The sequence below is a fragment of the Apus apus genome, chromosome 10 (genome assembly GCF_020740795.1).
Source record: "Apus apus isolate bApuApu2 chromosome 10, bApuApu2.pri.cur, whole genome shotgun sequence".
Taxonomy (NCBI): Eukaryota; Metazoa; Chordata; class Aves; order Apodiformes; family Apodidae; genus Apus; species Apus apus.
This window is the reverse complement of record NC_067291.1, coordinates 10075318-10096151: the sequence shown is the minus strand read 5'-3', so window position 1 is coordinate 10096151 and position 20834 is coordinate 10075318. Positions and strand designations below refer to the sequence as shown.

At 38.1% G+C, this 20834-nt stretch overlaps 1 protein-coding gene across 6 annotated transcripts in view; it reads right to left on the bottom strand.

Moving 5' to 3' along the window:
- Positions 1-20834, bottom strand: part of SEMA6D (semaphorin 6D) — a 224244-nt gene that overhangs the window by 196842 nt on the left and 6568 nt on the right. The window lies entirely within an intron of this gene.

Sequence of the window (20834 nt, the reverse complement as noted above, 5' to 3'; positions counted from 1 at the left end):
TTAAGATCCATTCTTGCCGTATGAAGTAGTATGAGTTTATTCTGTGCTTAAAACAGGACCTTCATCCTTTTCTCCATGAGACTGGTACTACAGATACATACAAGCAACAAAATAAAACACAGTTCAGACAGACTTACTCATAATATGGGAGATTCATACTCAAAGGCTGAAAGTGCTTTTTTATGTCCCCTATTTCAATAAATATTGCAATGACAAACTCAAACAAAAGCCTCTCGCATATTATTCACAATTATTATTCAGATTTTTCTTGTTTGTACATACACTTACACACAATATAAAGAAACTGCTGAATAACAGCACCTCTGTCAAAATACAAAGATCCAACAGTTAAGAATTTTACATTCACAGCAGGAGTAATGTATAGTATGTTGCATTGCCAAATCAATTTTAGAAAGGGCAGCATCATGCCATAAGAAGAATTATTTCTTACAAAGTCTTATGTCTCTTGGGAAGTGTGCCAAGTTACTAATTCTACAGTTAAACAACATCAGAACACTACAGGATGGATTGTGTAGGATGCCTGTACCCACGTATTTGTAAAAATCCTCAGGAATTTCTCTCTCCTCTAACATTTCCTCTTTTAAATGCTTCAAAACTTCTCACCAGTCAAGCACTTAATAATATTTGAGTTCTTCCGAAGTTCCGTCAGCATCTGTAATATCATCAGGTGTGGGGTAAATGAATTAGAGCATGCAGAAGGAAAGTAAACAGCTAGCACTGCAAGCTATGGCTAATTACATTGAATAAATTTCAGCCTTTATGTTTTTTCTCCCTGAAAGAAATATCTGATTTGGAAAGTGGAAAACAATTTTAATAGCCCTCAACCAGTTCAAAAGATTAACTTGACATGTGTCAGTATATATGCTACAGTAGCCTTTTTTTGTTATTGTTCTGAACTCACTTCACACATAGCAGCTACAAAAAGCACTTCTGGTTTACCAGAATGTGGGTTTCAAGATTGATATAAAACTGAATTGACTGCTTACCCTGTCAAGCAGTTTCTGCAGCCACAGATTTGGCTGGCTTTAATCAGATCTCAGGTAGAGTCTATACAAAATTCTGTCACTTACCTGAGAAACCTCTTATCCTGAAAGACAAAGTATTTTAAGTTTTACAAGCATTAATTTTGCTACTTACGTAGCTCAGAGGGGATTTGAAAGGTCTAAACTGCACCAAAGGCGCAGCAACAACTGACTTTATATTCTTGTTCTGGAAAGAATGAAGGAAATACAAAAAAACCTCAAAAAACCCCAGCAGTGAATTCAGTCAGCAGGGGAAAACACAAATTTTTACGATCACTGGTTTTAATGATCTAACCAATTTTCTCGTTTGCTCTCCAGACCCTCAGTAAATGAGCTATTAGGTCTTCCCTTCCTAAGTTTCCCAGACTGTGGTTACCAAGGCAAAAAGAGATGAAGACAGAGCCTTCATGCCCTGCATCTCTAGAAGACATGGTACATTGTAACACAAACAAGTATACCAAATTAATAAGCTCAAACACAAGGCAAGGCACTCCAGAAGAAACAATATTGACTGCTCTTGGGCTGCAACTGACAATACAAACAAGCTTTAACAACTGTTAATAGCTGTTATCAACAAGGTCATTCAGCACTCTCCTGGCATGACCTCTACAGTTTACCCAGTTCAGAGATATGAACAAACAACAAATATTTTTTTACACAAGCCTGTTCTCCATACTTCCAAGTCCTCAACATAGCTCACAATGGGTCTGAGGAAGAGGAAGCTGAGAAGCCAAACTAGGAAAATCACCCTCGACAGTTCCCAGGCAGTACACCAGTTTACTTGCTGCTGCCACAGTGCGCCAGAGTGGACTTGCCACTGACACCCCCTGGGTCTAGAAGTCAGGAATCAAGAATTAGCTCCCTCCTCCTGCACTGAAGGTAAGTGCTTTCAGGTCCTGGCTGAAATCCGAAGGAAGAGGGATCAAGGAAGATCTGAAAGGCAGCAAAGCTTGTTACAGACAGTTTTTAAAACCATCTTTTTAAAGGATGTTCAGTGCTACCTAATAGAACTACTTCCTGCATTGCCCTGCTTACACAGTACCTTCAATCTGATCTGCAAACACACAGGAGAAAAGTATTACTGCATAAAGAAATAGAAAGGAAAAAAAAAAGAAAATTCAATATTGTAATTACATGAGTCAACAAAAGAAAACATTGTAGAGGTCCAGAGACTAGTAATGAAAATTATTAAAGAGATGAATACACAAGATCTGATATGATAAAGCTATGCAGAACAATAAATTGTACAGAGAAGCTAAGTCAGACATTTCTCAGAGTACAGAAGAGATACAACTAAATTGGAAGGCAAAATTGAGGGAAGACAGTATTTTTGCACAGTGCAAGACTAACTTGGGGAGTTTGCTACAGGAGAAACTTGCAGCCAAGAACTTAGTAGTACTCAGAGGGGATTAGATATTTAAATAAACAGCAAGACAGTATCAACTGTCTAGCTGAGCTTAAATAAATAAATTTACAGATTATATATAAATCCTTCAGTCAGCTGTTTACTGACAAGGTTAAGGAACACATTTCATTCTATTTTAATTATTTTGGATTAGCAATTCATTATGAGATATTGCAAATTTTCAGACATTTCTGTTTGCCATTAGATCCTGTCTTACACCCTTCACACTTGTAAGAGTCAGTCACAGTATTGCAGGCTACTTTGGTTCCATTTTTAAAAATCGTGTTTATGAAATGCTAGAGTACAGAAGCAGGTAGAGAAAGAACTGTGAACTCACAGGCTAGCCCAGAGCTTGTAACAGACATTATCATGCCAGTGCCACAAGGGGACCCCCTTCCCCAACCTCCTTCATCTACCACAAAATACAGATAGTCCTAAAACAAAACCAAGATTTTCAGCACTAACAGACAAAATGTCAGTAACAACACTATATGGAAAAAAAACAAAGGATTTTTCTGTAATTTTATATTTATGTGCAAACATTCAATTAAAAGAAATATTCCAAATGGCTCCAGAAAACACATCATGCCCCACAATAATGACTGTCAGGAAAAAGATTCCAGTGGTGCTAACAGAAAAGGTCCTTCCCAAGTCTGTATCTGGCAAGATATTACCCCATAAGAAAACAAACGTGTATCAAGTGAACAAATTCTTGCCTTCTTCTTAATTGTGAAATCTCGTAACACAGCATTCTTTTTCCATGTTGACTTTGCAGTCATCATTTCCAGTGTATGAAAATACAGTGTCATTATTGTCCATTTTATCACAATACGGAGAATAATCAAAATATGGTGGGATGTGTATGGATTTATTTTTTGCTGTTGCTTTTTTTGCTTCTCAAAACAAAGATAAAAAACAAACTTATTTTTTGCACAGAAATAGTCATAACTAGTGCTTACAATTATTATTCCCATCTGTGCACATTCCAGTGCAAGATTAGCTTTTACCCAGAAAAGATGAAAAACAATGAACCTGTATACATTTCCTTTATAACAGATTATAATTATAATATCCTTACAGTTAAGGCAAAATAGTAATTTGCTAATATTTCTTTTGCAATAGCATCTTGTTTGCCTTGGGGAAAAAAAATATTTCTTACTAAAATTTTAATAAGCCCCTGGGTTTACTCTGAAATATTTAAGAATAGTTGGTAAGAAAGCAATTGGAAAAGAACAGATGTTAAAACCTATGAATATATACACTTCCATATTACAAAATAAAAACATCTTGTACTAACTGTGATTGCGCATTAAGACAAAAAAACCCAAACAACAAAAAGTCTGTTCCTACTTTTGTTTTCTCCTCCTGTGCTTTGTAATGATGTACTGTTTTACTAGATCCTCCATATTGGAAAGTGTCAAGCACTATTAAAAAAAGCCATCCATGTAATTTTTTTTCCATTTTCAAAAAAATAATTGAAAACAATGTGGTTTGTACTGCATTAGTTTTTCACCACTTCAGCTGGTTTTAAAGCCCAAGTTATTTCTGGCTTTGCCTTAGAATTAACTATGGAAGATATGTATAGGTAAAGTTACTTGGACTGCAGTTGCACTTGAAGTTCTGATGGTTCTGGTAGCTCTGACTGTGCCAAGTGCTGGACTTGACATGAATGAAGAAAACATCTTCAGAATACAGCATGTAAAAAGAATTTTCATTACTAGCTACCAGGGACAACAAACTTCTGTTAAAATCCCTATAAACTAAAGGGAAACTCCTTCACCTATTTATTTAAATTACCATTTCATATTAGCAATAAGACACCCCAGGTAATGAATTCATGAAAGATTACTGTACCACTCAGGTAATTTAAGTAACACCTTTCAGCTCATTCCCAGCCACCTCTCTGACATCAAGAGTATATTTCAAAGGGATTAATGCCTGCTGTGCCTTATTGTTCAAGTATACATTGACCATAGAGAATGTAAATACATAATATAATACTGAAATACTCAAAATTTCTTTTCTGATCATAGAACTCAATGGGTAACCACCACTTTCAGAACACCATTATTTAGAATGTAATGAATGTATTTAAATACCTGCTTTACCTGGGTACTGAATGCCTCAAAATAATGCTGCTGTTACTTTTAAACCAGAATCATAACATCGTTTTGGTTGGAAAAAATGTTTAAAATTATCAAGTTAACCTTGGACTGACAAGTCTATCACCAAACCACATCCCTAGCACCACATCTACACATCTTTTAAATACCTCCAGGAATGGTGACTTCACCACTGCCCTGGGCAGCCTGTTCTGGTGCCTGATAACCCTTTTAGTGAAGAAATTTTACCTTATATCCATTCTGGAGTGTCCCCTGGCAAAACCTGAGGCCACTTCCTCTTGGTCTATTGCTCATTACTTGGGAGAAGAGACAGAACCCCCACCTTGCTACAAAATCCTCTGGGCAGTTGTAGATAGCAATAAGGTCTCCTCTCTGACTCCTCAAGACTGAACATCCTCAGCCACTCCTCAAATTTGTTCTCCAGACCCTTCACCAGCTTTGTTGCCTTTCTCTGCACTTGCACCAGCACCTCAATGTCCTTGTAGTGGGGGTCAAAAACTGAACAAAGGATTCAAGGTGCAGCCTTTCCAGTGCCAGTACAGGGGGACAGTCACTTCCCTAGTTCTGCTGACCACACTATTTCTGACACAAACCAGGATTGTATTCAACTGGTTACCATCCAACACCCCCAGGTCCTTTTCCCTTGGGCATCGTTCCAGCCACTCTTCCTCAAGCTTGTAGATGCCTAAGGTTGCTGTGGCCCTAGTGCAGGACCCAACACGTTGTCTTGTTGAATGTCATACAGCTGGCCTTGGCACATCAATCCAGCCTGTCCCTGACTCTAGTGATGTGAATATGACACTAGCTGGCCTATGAGTAGCAACTTCAGCAGTTCAATAGATACTAAGTTTAATGTGAGTGATTATATAGAGCTTTGTAATATTCTTTAAAATTCAAAGCCCCCACCTCACTTGTTATATAATGGCAGATTTGCATATAGGTTGTACTACAAGCAATTTTAAAAGAAATTTAAACTGATACAAAAGAAAAATTACCTTAAATCTCATTTTTATCACTAACTTCCACTACCGAATTGCCCCAGGTAATTTCTTAAACATGTACAAACTTACCTATATAATTGTTTAAATCATCTTTACCTGACTGTGTTTTGCAACAATGTCAAGGAGCAATGCAGGTACCTAAACATAGAAAACTAGTGCTATTTTAGATGTCTGAGGACATCCCACCATGGGTTTCAACTCCTGTTAAAGAAGGCATTAAGTTGTCTGTCACACCTGCTAGCCCTGACAGATGTCTCAGGTACCCAAAGCATCTAAAACAGCATTAGATGTCTATGTTTAGACTTCCAAACCTTTTTCTTGGTGTCTAGATAAAGTGCAAACAAGGAGGAGAATCGGTGTCCCAGAGTCTGTCATTTATCTCAAACACAAGCACAACAGAAGCAGTGGACGTGTGAAATCTTTACACCGTCTCATTAACATATGTTTCCACTCCATTCCCAGCAGATCAATCTGTGGCAAAATATTCAGTATGTTGTGCATTATTATGAGCAAAACCTATTCCAATGAAAAAAGCTAATACACATTTTTGACAGTAAATAGCACCTCATTAAAAAGTGTATTTACATGAGACAGAAGGATGAAATGACTCTGTTCAACCACATTTCAAGTGGAATCAGCCTCTAGGTCATTCTGCCTGCAATTCATCTGTGGCATAGCATCGGGTAAAAAACCAAATTTTATTTCCCCCCCTGCATTTCTTAAATATTGGTGGTCTCTACAATATAACACCATGTCAACACCTCTATCTGGACAATCCACAAAGAAAAAGCAAAAACAAGGTACTGGCAAAGGGTCTGAAAATGCCCTGTCCTAAATATCCTTTCACCTTGGCCAGGCAAGCGATATCATCCTACTTAATCAACCACTTAGGTCATAACCTTGAGGTAAATAATCTTGCTGCTATATAGAGAGACTTCAAGCATATAAAGGAGCTTTTTATAACATCCTGTTAATTCTTCCTGGGTTCATACTTAGAAACTTGCTTTGTTGCAAGTTTAATACTCAGACTTGAATAATCTTCTAAGCAATGTCTCAAAAAAAGCCACAATGTAGAAACAAGTTGTCTGGACCTAAACTAGAAAGGGTGAACACTCAAATGAAATGCAATGTCTAGTGATAGGACAAGGGGCAATTGGTACAAATTGGAACACAGGAGGTTCCACGTAAACATCAGAAAAAACTTCTTTCCTGTGCGAGTGACAGAGCACTGGGACAGGCTGCCCAGAGAGGTCATGGAGTCTCCTTCTCTGGAGACATTCAAAACCCACCTGGACACGTTCCTGTGTGATGTGCTCTGGGTGATCCTGCTCTGGCAGGGGGGTTGGACTAGATGATCTTTCGAGGTCCCTTCCAACCCCTAAGATTCTGTGATTCTGTAAAATTGCACAAGAATGCAAAACTGCAAAAGAAATACAAATTGCAAAAGCTTTCCTCTGAACACACATGATATAAAAAAGGAATTTTTAGCCATATGCAGGACAGACCACCCTCAGTGGGGATTGTGCTTTCTCCTCCCAGCTCCTCTCTCCATTCCCTGCACAAAACACTGATCTGGTCAGTTGTAGCGGAGTTTCCTACCACAGCTGTTCCTCTTACTTTTTTGATCTTTAGGTCAAGGAATTTCCATGTCATCTTCTAAGCTAGGTTTAAACCATTATTAAAAACAAAACCACCACAAAAACAAACAAACAAAAAAAGCCAATCCAAAACCATCCAAACAAAAAACAAAAAAAAGGCTTTTTGAAAGTCTCCAGCTCCCCATAGCTCCTATGGCTTTATTTCAAAGTCTCCAAACTGCCTCTTTCACATGTTTACTTCCATAGTCACATCTTACAGCATTTTGCCATGAATGTTCTTAATACCAATACCTTTTGACAAAATTAAAGCTATCATGTTTTTATAGCAGCCACAGAAAGCACCCAAAGGAATTCTGCAGAAAGGAAAATATTTTTAAATTACAACAAGAATGGTTGCTTACCTAAGACACTTTCTTGGTCACATAAATTTTCTCCCTGACACTACAATAAATTGTGCTCCAAATTGTTTATGAACAATTGACATTAATCTACAAAGTTTGGCAAGCATTTAATTAAGCCCTATAATGAAACTCTAAAAAAACCTCATTCAAACCCTGAATCCCCAAAAGTAATGGTACTGCCCATTTTAGTTTCTGGTTTTATAGTTGCTTCCAGGAATAAAAGTATTTTGTATAGTATCAATATCCATTTAAGAACTTGGCATATACATTTACTACTACAAGTAGCCAGTAAACCAAGTAATTTATTTCAAAGAAACTAATTTAAACATGTAAAAACTTGAGGAAAATATAATGTGTCTGTTACAGAAGGGCAAATCCCAAGTTACTGAGAAACAGGCAGTGGTTAAAAGTTATTTTGGAGCTAACCTTCAGTCTTAACTAGGAAGCTGTTACATTTCTGATTAACCCTCAGCACCCCACTGGCTCTGCAGCACCCAGCCCACCCAAGGGAGAATGTGAAGGAACCACCAAGAGGCATCAGCTCAGCTCTGCTGTTGCCACCATTTCCCATGTCATGGAAGGAAATGGTCATAGAATCTTTTTACTTGCAAAGATACTATGCTTCAAAGGCAGGAAGACAAATACTATGTATGAGGAAAAAAAAATAAAAAAATAAATTAACAAAGCCTGAAAGACTGCTAGGTCATTAGCTTGCTAGGAAGGGAAATCCAGTCAGCATCTTGCAGTGATACCCCGCTCTTTTGTACAAAGCAGGAAAGACAATGGAAGTTTTTCCTGTCCATGTCACGTCATTAAATCAGAAGGTTAAAAACAGTTCAGAGAACGACAAAATCCAGGTTACCTAGAATATAAGACTTCAAAATGCCTCTAAGCAATTTCCCTAATTATTGTCTACATAATCACATGTGCCACTGTTGAAGACAGAGTGAAAATGCACTTTTCCTTTTAGACCACCTGCTTGGACTTAACTAAGCTGATTATTGTTACTGTATTTATATTGCAGCAGCACCTAAGATGAAAGATGCATATAATCCTTTAAGGCTGATAATCTGTCTAATAGTCATTTCATGGCTTATTTGAAACAAGCTGATGTTAGCACAACAAATGAAATCTCTTGGACACTTTCTGCATAAACAACAATCAAGACTGAAGAAGCCTTCAAGCTAATGTTGGATTTTTTTCTTTGGACCCATTTCCCACCCCCATGAGTAGGTGTCCAAGATGCACATACTGTGACACAGTGAAGCTTTTATTATTATTTGTTTATGAAGCACAAAAAATAATCAATAACTAGAGAAGAAAAACAGAAGTCCTTCAGTCTGAAGTTCACTAACTCAGCTCAGAGTTTGAACACACACAGTTTCTGATTGGGTTTTCAAGTGACAATATTACAGGTATTTTGTTTGTAATACTGATTTATGTAGCGAGGGCCTGTGATCAAGATGGTTCAATGACTTTTTCTGCTTATTTTAGCTAAATGCAACTCCCTCACCTAAACTGTCAAACTCAGAAATACAAGATACCAAATAAAGGTGTCTTTATGAGAAGTTTAATACTTTCATTAAAGCTTCGCTTTTCTTACCTTCTTCCTCCACCACAAAGTTTCAGAAATCTTGAGCAAAATGACTTTTCACTATCCATTTCCACTTTCCACAAGTCTTTCCCTTTTACAACACAATTATCTTCAGTGGGGAAAAAAAAAAGTCAAACTCTTTCTCAGCTGAAAACTGGGAGTTATGTTGGGATGGTTTTTCATGGTTTTGTTTTGTTTGGGTGTTTGAAGGGGTTTTTTTTTGTTGTTTATTGAAAGAATTACCATTTGCCGCTGAAAAGCAGAAAGCATTTCAGACAGACTTTCAGCTGACCAGTCCTTCTGCAGTTATAACGTTGTTCAAGTTCATAATTTTGAATGTGATAGAAAACCAGCTTTAAACTACCTCTGCTTTCCAACAGCACCTGCATGAAGGCAGGAGCATTTCATCATCCTGGGGCAGACCCCATGGCCCGCAGCTTGGGAAGAGGACAGAGCACTTTAAAGGACACATACTCTAGAAACATGCCCCAGAACATCTGAAGCTTCCAACACCAGCAGTAATACTGACTTGAGAAAACTGCTAACAAACTCACCCCCATCCACTTCAGGCTCCTAAACCACTTCCAATATCAGAATGAAACTTGAAAGCACCAAGGGGAGATGAAGAAATGACAGAGACACGTAACGTTCAATGGACAGAATTTTGCAAGTTTTCCATACAGGTTTTCACTTCTTTTGGTGCATCTTTCACCAACGGAGGCTCAAAAGACACAGTCATACTGTTCCGATCGCAGACACACACAGAGCACTACCTGGCCAGACCTCACAGCCTAAGTATGGAGGTTAGAGTTCTTGATAAAAGCAAAGGTACATCATGGCTTTCATCACCTACATGTTCACCCCACATCTGTGAGAATGCCCTCCAACACATGTAAACTAACATCTTCCCCATTCAGCACATACTGAGCTACATACCAGCATTCATCAATATGAATAATTCATAGTAAAAGACACAGATTTTGAAAAACATTATTTCCACGTAACAATTGAAATTCTACACTAGACACCATGTTAACATAACAACATGCTGTTTCGTAAGCAACTGGTATCACCAGCACTTCAATTTTTTTATACTATTCAAGGTAAAAAACCCCAGCTGTTCTGCTTTACTATTAGTTACTATACTTTTTGTAAGGGTAATAAATTCAGGAAATAGTGCATCTATACCTACTTAAGATTCCAATTCCTACATGACTGATCTGGTATAACAGAGCATTTTGCTGTAAATAACACAACTTCAGTTTTGGGTAGGTTAGGGCTTTTTTTGTTTTTTCTACATCAAGGGGGATAATATTTAGTAAAAAAACATTAGAATTACAAACCAGAGAGCTGAAGAAAGAAAATTAAGCGCACCATTACAGATTTTACACTCTACTTCCAAACTTTATTATTACTATTATTTCAGAGAATATAAAATTCCCAACAGCTGTTTTCTGTGACACAGGAAGCTGCCTTTTAACAGTTGTTTTAATTTTTTTTTTATTGCCTAGCCAACTCTTCCAACTTTCAGGTGGACTCTTCAAAGCACCAAAGCTCTAAGATTGATGATAATGAAGTGACAACAGAGAAGTTAGCAATAGGAACCTGAGGGATACATTTTCAACCAGGACAGATATAGTTAAAAGAAGGAGTTAATTGTGAATAAAAATAGTTTGCATAATTCAACAGCTATGCTGTTCCACACACACATAATTAACAAATGTTCAGCTCATTAGCAGGCTGTATAAAATACATATAATATGCTGTGCAAAACTGATTGAGAATAAAAAGCATTTCATGCATTAAAATAAATTATTTAAAATGTTTTGAAAGAATGGTATCAGTAGCGTTTAAGGATATGATTCCCAAACCTACTCATGGCTCCATCTCCTTCAGACTGACACTTTCACCCTCAGTTTTCAACAGGTATCTTGCTATGCTAATGCTAGTGTAAGACATTTGATCAGTGATTGCAGATATTCTTCTACAACCCTGAAAGATGAACAGGATCAAGGCAGCAGAAACGACTGCATCAGATAGCTCTGAGTAAGCACTAATTCCCCAAAGAAAGGACATACACGTATCACATTGTACGCAGATTTCAGTAACATTATAGTGAGGGTATTTTTGAGGGACAACACACTTAGCAAACATTAGCATCATCTCTTTACTTGCCTAGATATCAATCAGTAGACTGCATCATTTCAGTGTTCCTTCTTCAGACACGCGACAAAGGGCAGTGCATTCTTGCACCTGATAACACCAGCACTTATACAAGACCTTGAAACTACTGAAGTGTGTCTCAAGGGACAAAACAGTTCCTCCTGAGCTGTAGTGACACCTCCTGGCAACAGACCGAGAAAGTCTTTTCCCAAATAAGAGAATTTTTTTCTGCAGACAATTTTTGAGTGTTTCAGCTGAGAGGCACCAATCCTGATGCTCCCTCCAGTCTGGCCTCAAAAGCACACTACCCAGAATACCAAGCATAGTCTTCTGATTTATAAGCCCTACTGACATTTCAGAAATCAAGAGGCTAACATACAGGAAATCAGCCTCTAAGATCACTAGATTTATTGTACTGCACATAGGCCTTTCTTAAGTGGTTGGAAAAATGGCTGCAAATACTAATCAACCAGCAGCTTAATTCATACCATGAATCTTGCAAAATGTTTTCTCACTTCTCTGTGAAACCCCGTCTGCTTGCTACCAGTTTATATCTTTGCCCTCCACAGATTCCTGACAAATATTATAAGCATGCTTTTGGCGCAAAATATATAAGTTAGCATAGAAGAAACAATAGTTTAAGATTAGGTATAAGCCAAGCACAGTAATACATAGAAAAAATATTTCTCCCTGCTTCAGTGTAGGTAACAAAGAAAGTTGTAAATTGTGTGGAAAGCCAGAGACGACAATTGTTTACATGCATTCTAAAACACATCAAATATCACAGTAGTAGAAATTAAATATATATATTTTTTTAAAATCTTTTGAGCAATTTTGAACAGTGGACTTAGAAGCAGAGAAGGACAGCCATTGACTTCAGCAAGCATTTAGGAGGCCTGCAGAACTGACAACCCAAATATTTAGATTCAAGTGAAAGGGAAACAGCAAGTGCACTGAATAGTTTAAGTTTAGCTTGCTAAATAGAAACAATTATATGTTTGATGTTTTAGACAGCAATCTATAATGCTTTCCCCCGACCCTCTCCACCATGGCACAACCACTACCCAGCATTCTGAAAACTTTATTACTCTCATTATAACATTGCTGTTACATCTTTTGTGCTGCTTTTGTACAGTACCATTTCCTTTCTGCTTGCATAAGAATAAAAAGCTGAATTTTTGCCTCTTTTCTTTTGTGTCTCTCTTCTCCCTCCTCACTCCCCGGATCTTCAGAGAGGTAATTATGACATTTTTAAGTACTTTGCATATGCTGCAAGGCAATCAAGAAAATTCATTTCACAAAATGGATTATAGACTGTCTGCCAGAAAACAAAGTGGTAACAACTTTTTCAGCAATTTCTCAATGAGCGTCTCTGTTAGATGCTCACAGCACACTGAAATAATGCACAGATAAGAAGAGTTCTACCTTTACAGTTTAAATAAAGGGAAAAAACCCCATGAAAATTATGTATTTCCTCTCATCACACACAAATTTAAGTTGTAATTTTTAAAAAATTCCCATTTAGCAATCAGTTGCCATCTTCAGAAACTCCATACTCTGTGATAATGGCCAAACCATGCATGTGTTACTTCTCAGATCACAGTGCTTAAGATTTAACTGCATTTTATCTTCGCTCCATCTTATTTTCAAGCAGATAAATACCTACATACATACCAATCTGTTTCACTCTCTGTATCTATCCATCAACATATTTACCTCTTCCAGTTGTGAGTAGCGCAGTCATCTGAAGTTGGATTGCTACCGAAATCTCTGATGCCAACTTTATCATGCATTTTCTCCCTCTCACCCATACACTTGTAGCCATGCTAGTTGTATATTCACAGGCGTAATTGTGTACACAGGCATACTGTGTAAAGGAGCATTTTGTGGGAATTCTTAACTACCTCATATGCAGGAGACCTAGTAGTTGAGCACTCTGCTTGCATTGATTCACATTGTTTTTCTTAACTAGCTTTCATATCAATGCAGTGCTGAATAATACAAACACGGGCACATCCTAGCAGACCTGGGAATCCACACACACAAATATACTCCAGACTATCTGTGATGCATCAAAAGCAGGATACGAGCCATGTGCCTAACTAAGGCTGCCCAACAATTCCCATTACAGGATGCCATTAGAGGGACAGTTTGGCACAAATTTCATTGTGCTGACATTTTACACAGGGGAAAGTAAAAAATATTTTTCTTTATGCTTCTGCAATAAATGCTGCACCAAAAATTCACAGTTTGCTATACACAAGTGTGCTAAGAGAAAATGGAAATGCTTAACATGGAGAAGTCATGTTTTCCTGAGAAAATCTGAAGGCTTTCCTTCATTGATGGCAAAAGTTCAACATTTTGATCAAAGCAATAACATTTCTAACGTGTCCTAATGACAGAGGCAAATTCTTCATGTGGAAGAAGAGAAGCTTATCTACTTTCTAAGTGTGTGAAATTCTCAGTATGGGTTTAGAGTCTAACAGCTGTGTTCTCTGGAAATTCAGCATGTGTTTAACATATTTTATCTTATGTGTTCAGGGACGTGGCAAAAGCCTCCACAGTTGTTTTTTTGTTTTGGTTGGGTTATTTTATTATTATTATTATTTTACTTTATTTTTTAATTTCGTTAGGGCCAGTAGAGCTTTGGCTACCTCCGCAATGAGCAGGTAAAGCTTCTCTCTTCACAACCTCAAGCAATTATAAAGACAAGTGCGTACTGTGTTTGTTTTTTTTAGTTTTCAAATAGGAACTAGAGTTGCCTCCCTACCAGAAAAGAAGCAAGCAGACTATAGAGCAGAGGAGTGAGACTGTGTGGGAAGTAAAAATGAGAGCAATAAAGAAATAGTGAGATCAGTGAACCTGTATTGGAGGGGGTAGCAAGGAGGCTGTTAAAAGAAATCAGTGGCTGGGCAAGATGTTTAGAGAAGCCTGGGAATGTAAAAAAACCCCAACAAAAAACAAAAACAAAACAAAACAAAAAAAAAAACAAACACAAAAACCCACAACACAACAAAAACCTGGGAAGAGGAAGGTGAGCAATGGAAAAGTCTGGAAGAAGAAGCCAGGTCAGATTTATGTTGGGCACTAGAGCAAAGAACATGCAGGTCTGGAAAGAGATGTCCAGTCATCAGGATGTGAATTTAGATGAATTGAAATACTCCTCCAGACCTGAACAGGATCCAAGACTGCTGAAGAAAATAACAGAAAAATGGTAGATCTGGCAAAGTATGTACCATGTTCTCCACTAAAATAGTTCAAGCAGAACCATCTATTCTCCTTAACACTTCACCAGTTCAGGTGGTACAAACCTGCCTGGTGATCTAAAGGTTCAAACATTGCTCACAGACTAAGAAAGCAGACACAATCCCTTTATCTCGTTTAATAACATACAAAGTTAATAACACAAAGCAATAATAATAAAAAATATCAGATAATTATGCATTCACAAGACAGGAGTGAAAAGCCTGCTGATAATTTCAGCCTGCTTGCTCTTGTCTAAAGCAATTCATTAGGGGGAGGGAACAGATTATATACAATCCCCAACCTCTCTTTTCTAGTAAAAGCTAAGAAGTTTGCAGTGAATGAGACAGATGACCAAAGGAAGATTTCACTGACATATGCAACTGGAAGTTGCTCCAGAGAGCTGATTCAAATCCTGTCTCTACAACAGAAATGGAAGGAACAGCCCTCAATCCAGGCTTAACAGATATGACCAATAACTGTTCCTGTGTTCTGCCAAAGCTTTAATTCTTGCACCTGCTGCAGGGTATCAATATGAGCCCAGGTGGTACTGCTACTCTGAAAAATTCATTAAAAAGCTGTCAAGTATTGCAAGAAAATAGATTTGGCTATTGAAACTTCTGATCTCCTAGAAAAGTCACAATAATATTCTTTAAATTGTGGGGATAACACACAGAACAGGATGGATACTGGATAACTCAAAGATCTCTCAATCTGGGCACTTCAGGGGAAAAAAAAAAAAGATACCAAGCAATTGAAAGATTTAATTGGAGATGTCTACAAAACCTAAGCTCTGGGTTTGACAAGTTTTGGATACTTGACTTTGTGACTACTGTTCATATCCTGGGATTTTTCACTTTTTGTTTCGTATGAAGCAAAGGGACTTATCGTTTCTCTAGACCCTGCACTATAAACTCCCATACTCATGCTAATGTTTATGTAATTTATAGCTGAAATGTCCCATCTTAATCTTTTGCTTTGTGAAATGTGATGAGGTGATCTTTCTTTTTAATTTTACAATCTTAGACAGGTTCATTCACCTGTTTGCTGAATTGTAGGAAACTGAAAAAAAAAATAAATAATACTTGCTTGAAAAGGCAAACTATAAGTGGGTCTTGCCCTCTTCAACCCCAATTCAAAAATGCTGAACTTTATGATCTGACGTTTTCCAGTTGGCTACATCTGACTCAGTACTGGGCATTTTCATTTTATGTGAAGAACTCACTCTCTTCCCTACCCCAAGAAATAAATGAGGTTAAAGTATTTCTAAAGTAGATTTTGTAAACTTGGCTGGTACTGGAACTACAGTAATGTTTCCCATGATGAGCTAGCAAGACACTACCTACCACCCATGAAGAAATTGCAGAGCTAGACTATTACTTTCTAGAGCAGCTGTAACAGAGCAGAATTTTGCACTTCAGGCTCTCACAAAGAGTATTCTAATTGATTTTGTAGATAAAAACCAAGCTCTGTAGAAAGGGATAAATCTCAAGGGAGAATTCTGAGCCTTGGAAGACTAGCAAGGAAAAGTCACAGGTTGTTAACTCAAGAAGACTGCTTCTTTTTTTCTAGGAGCACATAGAATCCATCAGCAGTGTGTCAGGTAACCTTTTAACTAAGAAAATTAGGACCACAAATGTCTCTTAGATGATCTGTACAATGGTTCTGCTCTCTCACTCACACAGAATCCAAGTCCCTAAGCATCAATTCTGCTGGCTTTCAAGAACATGATGGACCACCCATTTCCACAGCAATACTACTTGTCAGGATGAACTCACTCCACAGGGACAACTTCATGTGCAGTGTTAGTGACATGAAAATTCAAGTTCAGAAATGCAATACTAGAGTTACAGATAACGGCTACAGCTGGAGAAAGAAAACATGTGCTGCCACATGACTAGCTTTGAAGTGGAAGAAAAACCTGTAGGTGTAAATAGATCTTAGAGCTAGTGAGCAAACCAAACGGTTGAGAGGGAATTGGTTTATTTGGATAGACTAAGGGAAACAGAAGTGGTGTGTCAGTGGGAAAGGTAAGGATTTAAACAATCAAAATATTTCTGAGAACTGAGGGAAGATGACCAAAACATGAAGAGACAGACTGAAGACAGACAGAAGTTGACTTTGTATAGGGAATTAAAATCTCATGAACAGGCAGGGTGGTGTCACTGGAAGCAAACCTCACTGAAAAAGGTCAGAGAGATTGAAATGTGAGATCCTGTTACTGAAACAAAATTAAGACTATGTAACTGAAGCTGCTTAAAAATACTACTGGAAAACCAAGAGGAATCCTGCGATTCTGGAAGAAAGGACTCAAAAGCATACCTTCTAAGTGGAGATCTTTCCTACTTGACCTAAAAGAAAAGCCCCCTGGCTAATAACATCATAAGCACATACTGCATTTGCAGCCTTGCCACAGGAGTGGAACACGTTGAGAAATGCAATGACTCTTCCTCGCCAAAGAAAGTTTGCCTCAACTATTTGAATTGTATTATTAAGCCCAGTGATCATCAGCTTACAAGAGAAGAAACAGGTAGTTTACACCCTCAGGAAAGAAAGAATTCTTTAACTGTTTCATAGAAAAACATTCATGTCTAGCCCTGAAACACTGCCAGGTATCAGCCTTCAAGAACACTGCATCTTTCTTTTCTCCTATTTTGATTTATAATTACATTTAAGATTTCTCTGGTTTTTCTAGACACTACTTACATTAGTTCACATTTAAATCATCTACAAAATCACCATAATTTGAGATACAGTTTTCTCCATTAAAACTGCACTCCCCACATAACAGACACCCTTACTGACTGCCTTCTTGCCTGGAAAAGAAATGAGCATTAAGCACCTCCTTGGAGAATCAACAATACTTGATTACTTCAGATAAAACCTATGACTTATTTTATGACCTAGAGTTCCTGCAGCTGTACAGGTGTCACAATCACCACTCCAGTCCTGCTGTAATTAATTCAAGGAGAATCACATGGAGTATCAGGGATAATCAATGTAGTTGAAACACCTGGTTTCACCTGTACTGACCCAAGCCAGCCAGCCTTTTGGACCATAAAGCATGTCAACCTACAGTGCTGGTGGTCAGACAGCTGTGATGTCTATGTATATCTAAAGATAATCCATGCTACCTGTCTGCTGACCATAACCACCACCTCTGCCATGCATACATGGGAACTGCATGGAAGGTAAAATGAAACTGAATTCCAAAGACCCACATATTTCAAAGAAATCAATTTTTGGAAAGTGATAGTCCACGATGTGCAGTGCCACGAATAGTCATGAAATGAGGCATTCAAAAGTTGCAAGTTGACTTGGGCCTATAAATACAGCCCATTTCCACTGGCTCGTTTCCAAGTCCACAGAGAATGAAATAGCATTAGAAAAACAGTAACTATGTTACAAATACTGCCTTCAAGAAAGAAGAAATTGTTAAAGTAAACATTTAGACAAAAACATAGCCCAAGAAATATTTTTTTGCATCTTGACATGTTAAGATAAGCAATACTTATACCAGATGTCCTTTAAAGCTAGCACTTTGCTCTTTTTGACCTTTGAAAATTTCAGCTATTTTTTTTCTCAGACATTTGGTGAGCCTGACCTTCCTCAGTAGATTATATATCCTTAACTCTACCAAGATCCAACAAAGACTCCTCCCAGCCCCTCCCACACTTTCCAACAGAAAGCTCCATAACCTGAAGACACCGAGGTATTTAAACCAAAATTTACAAGATAGAAGATGACCAAGAAAAGATTTTGCACTAGCAGAGAAGTAATTTCAGAACAATAGCTTTTAAAAAAAATATTTCTGTTGTTACAGTCAAACCATAATCAGAAAACATGCAAGTATCAGTATACAAGTAAGTCTCTATTTTGGGGTCCTGAGAAGTTCCAGCAATTGCTTGTAGCATAATGAATGTTTGTAATTCATTAGATTCTGCTTAAAAATGCAAAGCACGCCACAACATCAATGGTGTTCTCTTTATCTTTGCAAAAAAAGATTACACTTAATGTTCCTTTGAGAGAGCTAGCATGTTTCAAAATATGTATTTCTTCCCTACAGTATAGTGTGTACAATGGCATGTTTATATTTGAATTAACTGTATTAATGTCATATTTTAGGCAAGACCATGCGCTACTAATTATCCCACAGAGCTTCAGAATCTTTACAGTATATTCACTGCATTTACATCTTCCCCACAAACTTACTGGTCTTGTTTATATAATTTTGCAAATGACAAGACGTGTAAGATAACTATCTAAATGAACTAAAAATTTTGTTACGGAGAGATCCTTCATAGATTTGCAATTTGTAGCTGTCAATCTTCCTACAGCTGCTAGATAACAAAACAAGAGTTCTTTTCTTCATGCAGACGAGCCAATTCAATAAACATTGGTAAGGGTTCTTTTCCAAGAGAAAGAAATCTCTGGTTCTCCACTGTCGATTAAATCTTTCCATACACACATCTTAACTCCTTTCTTTCTTTTCTTAGGGAAGAAAAAAAATTAAATATCATGGTAATCTTGAGAAGCCCCATATTTAACCAAATTTGAGTTATGTGAAAAATGGGTTTGCTGATTAGTAAATGTTTTGGTGAAGTGGAAAAATATGTAAGAAGCAGAGGGAGGAGGGGGCAGGAGGAGGAGAGAAAAGATGTACAGACTTACAACTCATATCATATCATAGTTACAGAACACACAGCTGGAGTAGCTAAAATCATCATTAAAGGCAGCCAATGCATTTTTATTTAACCTTCTGAATCAAGACCTGCATGAAACGGACCAGCTTATATTAACATTTGAAAGCAAGCACAAACAATAAAGGGATCAATAGTGCCTGAATTCTCTAAATTCAAAGTTGTGAAATGAATAAGAGCACTGCCTATTATTTTTTTCTTTTCCTTTAAATGAGGGCATAAACTGAAATGTAGTTACAAATGCTGTTAAAAATTGGATTAGGGATCAATATCTACAGTGATAGGAAATAAAAGGAATTCAATACATAGAAAATAATTACGGAAAATGCAATAAAAATAGAAAATTAACAAATTGCTACTATAGCAAAGAGGGATTAAATGGCTATATTGATGATAATGCAAATATTTTATTCCTGTCAAAACCTTATATCTCATTTTATAAATTATTTCAAGATTTCTTCTTTCTTCAAATAAATTAAATATCACTTTTTTATAATCACAACACCAGTTCCATACAATGTATTTTCCCTTTGAAATCCACTTTAGGCAGAGGTGTTCACAGAACGTGTTGCTCCCAGGGGTTAGAAAACTCTAAACCTCAACAGACGAATGCACTTATCAAGTCCATCAAGGACCATCAAACAAAGAGCATTCAGCATCCAAGACAGTCAGGTATGTTGGGTTCACCGAGATTAACACCCAGCATCACTTGATGGATACAAGCAATTTAAGGTTACGAGTTGTACCAGTTCTTACATGAGATAAATTCTGAACTGTTACTACCCTGCACAGCTAAAGAAATACTCCTTTGTAGGTGCAGTGAACAAAGTGATAAGGACACGGACTTGTAAGAGGAAAGGGTGCTCGCAGGTGGCTGAAATCAGCGAGACATTGTTAGTCAGAGAGAATATATTTGCTTCATATATCACTGATTTACTCTGCTCTAGATACACACGCCATATGACGGCAAAGGGGCTATGGACGCTGCGGAGAGACCTTTAACACCGTGCCCGCGTATTGCTCTAAGACAATCAAGAAGGGGATGATACAATTTAAAATAAATAAATAAATACTCCCTCAGTTCACCGAGTAGAAAGGGCTGAGCCTTCAGCTGAGAGAATAATTGGGAAGTAGAAACAGCTGAGAAGAATTAACAGCAACAGCAGCTCCAAAATGCCCGAAGTGCCCGGCGGAGAGACACGTACCAGCGGCAGCGGCCAGACCCGCAGGAGACCTTCAGCCCGGGGCTCGAAAAAACACCCACAGAAACACCCACGAAGACGCCCGCAGCCGCCCCCTCTCAGCCCCCAGCGCCTCCCCCAGCTTAGGGGCGCCGCAAACAATGGGCGGGAGGCGAGACCCGCCCCGCGCAGCTCCGCGCAGCGCCCAGCATCCCTGCTCTGCGCCGGGCAGCAGCGCTGCGGGGAGCGGCGGCTGGAGCCAAGTGCGCGGCGCCGGGAGGAGGGAAGGACGGACGGACGGACAGACAGACAAACAGACTTACTCGGGGCTGCGGCGAGCTGGCAGGACGAGGCAGAGCAGAGCGCGGCTCCGAGCGCGGCT